Genomic DNA, 4,323 nt, shown 5'->3' on the forward strand with positions numbered 1-4,323 from the left:
CTTTCGGCGCAGATTGCGTTATAGTAGCACGCCTGCCGTTTACGACGTAATCGTGCCCGCGTGAAGATCCTGCGCCGGTGTTTCTTTCGTTCTTGCCGCCAGTTGTGCAAGTGCCTCGACACCACGGAGCAGCAGCAGTGGCGAGGAGTTGCTTCCCTTGGCTTCTGTTGGCACTTGCGCGTGTGTGGCGTTCCGTTGTGACATTGACCTTGAAATTGCAGCGGGCATTTGAACGGGGCGTAGCGGGTGTATTCGAGGGGAACAGCTTACCGGCGTTTGGTCGACAGGCGGTGCGGCACGCATGGTAGTTGGAGAAGTAAGCCGACGTGCGAGCTAAAAGTGGCGTGACCTACTGCTGACGTCACGCTTGACCCTGCAATAGCGTAAGTTTATAGTAATTCTGAGATCCGCGCTCATTTCCATGGTCAACACTCGTGTTGTGTCTACGGCGTGACTAAGGGTTATAGGTTAATCATATGCCCTCAAATGTGTTGTTACTTCATACCTCCATCTACTTTTTCCTGTCCTTCTCTCATAGACTCGAGATGCTGAATAAGTCTAGTTCGAAGCTTCAGCCTATGGAAAAGAAGGGACGACGAACGAGCAGGGCACACACAATGTTAAATTCCAACCACATTATTGGGAAAACACTAGGCTATTTATACATTCCAGATATGACTGACAGTAAATAAATTCGCGTAATTTGTTTAGTGTTTGTCGTAATTTTACCCTACTGAAATATTATCTAAATGTACGAGATTGTTGCCATATAGCACTGAACAATGTTATCATAATGTTGTGTAAGTTGCGTTTACATTGTATGGTGTGCTGGAACGTTGCATTATTGTTTAAACTTAACAAATAAAGTTACATGTTCTATGAAAAAACCGTTAGTATAACATTCTAAGTAAATATTATTCAAATGCTCACTTTAACGTTACTATAATGTTATAAATGAACAAATAATGTTATATGCTGTATAATATACATTGGTTTAGCGTTACAAGTAAACATTGTTTTATATGGCCTTATAAACGTTAATATAGTGCATGAATCATAACAACATTAAATATATTTCAAGCACAAGGTTCCAGAATTTTTCCGACTGTTCTTGCAGTAAACACGTTTTTTAGTTAGCAGTACTTCGCAACTGAACTTCTTAGATTGCGCTTGCCGTAGATTGCCTGCACAGCCCCATTATTTTGTCACAATGCTTTGCTTATTGCCTGTTCGCCACTATCGCGCATGCGAACAAACAGCCCCCCCCCCCCCCCCCCCCCCCCCCCTCAGTGACGCCTATATAAGCTTGACTCCATGCTATCTGTTCGGAGGTGTGTGAGTAGCTGTATTGTGGAGCTCAATGGTCGCCTTCGTTGTTGGTCCTTTATTTATTTATTTCAGATACCCTGATAGCCCAGCGGGCACTGGGACAAGAAATGGGAATATATTCACGGGTTACAGCCCTACATATTGCTCACTGCACTGAGCATCACAGATTTCAGCAACTGGGCACCTCAGTGGAAGGCTAGAAGAAGAAGAAAATAAAATGACAAAATAGAACAAAAAAAAACAAGACAAACTACAAATCAGCAACACAGAGTTTATGTGGCACTACTAACCGAAGGGCACACATGTCATGGTTGCTGAACCCTTTTCAGTAATGTTGCAATCATACTACACTATCGTTGTTTAAATGTTTCATAGTGTTAAGTGAACGTTATTCTAACGTTTATATATGTAACATTAAACACGTAATAAAAAAAGGACATTTAGAACATTGAAGTAACATTTGACCAAAACAAAAATGTAACATTATTTTACTGTTTCAGTGCTATCTGGGTGATTGAGTGATTGATATCAAACAATAATTTTATTGAGTGCAGAACATTCGAGCCAAGTGTTCGGCAGCTTGCTCTCTAGACGAGAATTTATTTTGGAGCAAATTTCAACCCACAAATCGTTAACAAAAGCGCATGAAGTTACCTGGCGCCGACTGAAAACACTCTCCCTTCTCAGTCCGGCAGTGCTTGCCCTCATGTATATCCCGGCCAGTACGACCCAAACTGCCATATATGTGTTGAAAGGGCCACATACGACCACATTCTGTGGAACTGCGCAAATGATACGCCTCCGGCGTATAGTTGGTATACAGCTCCCTTCTCCCGAGCGGTGGGAGGCCGTGCTGGACAGCTCGGACCCCAAGACTCAAGTTCGGGCAATCGAGCGGGCCAATGAGGTCGCCGCCAGCCATGGCCTAGTGGTCATGTAGCACGTGTCTCCTGCAACCTGCTCTCGACGCAATAAATGTTTTGCAATCCAATCCACTCCGCTAACGAAGGATTTAGCGTGGCAATTTATAGAAGTAATACATACAACTTTGCAGCTGATTTTGTAGTACATTTCAGCAGTATATGCCGATTCCTGTTAAGTAGTTTTTGCAGGACATTTTTTGAGGAATTTTCCTTACTATAAGGTTATATTTATGAAGTCCAGAGGAGTGTATTTCACTTGATGAGGAAGCCCATTTGAAATGCAGTATTCCAATGGAAGCCTCATTATTTTTATTGGGTGCAGAACATTCGAGGCAAGTGTTCGGCAGCTTGCTTTCGATTTTACAGAGGACCAACGCCTTGGCCCCTGTAGAAAATAAGAGTGTCTTGACACGCGCTGTCTTTGTATATACAAATGAAACCAAAAGGAATGAAAATAGAGATGCCACACTTGAAAGCAACTGGAAACCTTGAAATGCCTTGCTCTCAACATACAGGCATGTCATGCTATCGCTCGTTCAAAGGCAAGACGTCAAAGAAGGCTCCTTCTGAAAGAAAGAAAGATTAGAAAAAAATAAGCGCATGACAGGAATTACACCTCTCAGCTTGGAAGTATACGAAGTGCTTCAAGTGTGTAGAAGTCAAGTTCACAAAGCAATTCAGAGTACACTTTTCGATAAGGTAGGTATCGTTGAAGTTTAAAAGTTTTTCATAACAAAAGATTAGCTAGTAGAACATAGTAGGTGATAATCTAGCTAATACATATCTGTACTCTGTCGGATGACAGCGTCTGAACGCGTTTTTCAGGTTATCACAAATTCCAGAGAGCCGCTTTCGTAAGCGTTAAGGCAATACGCAAATGGAAAGCAGCATCGATTGGGAACCTTTTCCCATAACGCATAAAACTGAAAAAATAAAATGTTCTTCCTGAGGCACTTGCGCATTCGCGCTGCATTTGGCAGCGCGTTCCTGTACTGAAGGAGGCATTGCGATATAATTTTCTTTTTCACTTGTCAGAAGGTCCCTCACGCGTTCCAGGCACCATATCAGAACCATTATTGAAATCACAATATGCAAACAAAAGACAGCGCCTTGCACGCACACACTGAAATCTTACATGCAATTTCCTGGACGGGACAAACGCAGCCAAGCATTTTCAGGGTGTCATCACTCTTTATACGGATCAAAAGCAGGAAAAGGGTGACTAACATAGCAGGTATTGGTCGGATGTTAAGGGGAATCCCCTAACGTGGAGTAGAATTGTAATAAGCGAGTAATCACTTAATGACATCCACCAAAGCGTAGCCATATGGCTACAAAGGATATCTTTCTCAAATTCGTCCTGGAATAGTTCGGAATAAAAAGCTACCACCAGCCTCTCCCCTCCCGCCGCTACACTCTAAACACAGTAACCTTTAAAGTAACTTTTGGACGTGAGTAACTTTTGTCACAAAGGTTACAACTGATGTTTTTTGATGTTTTCATTACGTTTTCTTTATTTTTGTGCAGCCCAAAGGCTAAACGGCCAGAAGTCAACCGTTTGAAAGGTTACGATGAAAAAATTGCCAAGTAACCTTTGCGCAGTAACTTTTGGTCAGCACGGTAACCTATATGCGTCGTCAAGCCAGGAGATATGCACATATATACGTATGCTGCTTTACGTGCGGGAATGTGCTTTTCGGATGCAATGGGGCTGCGGTTTCGACCGCAAGGAAGATGCTTTAATATGCCGGAGTCATCAAAGTAAGCTATCGCATGAGCCCGATACTGCTGTTTTGGGTCGCAGCTACATTGACTCGCGTGTTATCAGATATCTGTCTTCACATTTACCAAAGGAGGCTGCGAATGCAATGCAAATGCAGTATTTTGCGGCTGAATATATATGAGAACACATCTTGAATGTTCGATTCCTATCGATGAGCTTTGCAAAGAAACCCAACATGCTACTTCTCTAAGTATGGTCTGTACCGATTTTATTGCGCGAATAAAGTTAATAAACAAATATTTCAAATTACATGTAATTTCTCGATCACTCTCATTGAACCTATTTCTC

The sequence above is a fragment of the Amblyomma mixtum genome, chromosome 7 (genome assembly GCF_055824585.1).
Source record: "Amblyomma mixtum isolate Tamu chromosome 7, ASM5582458v1, whole genome shotgun sequence".
NCBI lineage: Eukaryota > Metazoa > Arthropoda > Arachnida > Ixodida > Ixodidae > Amblyomma > Amblyomma mixtum.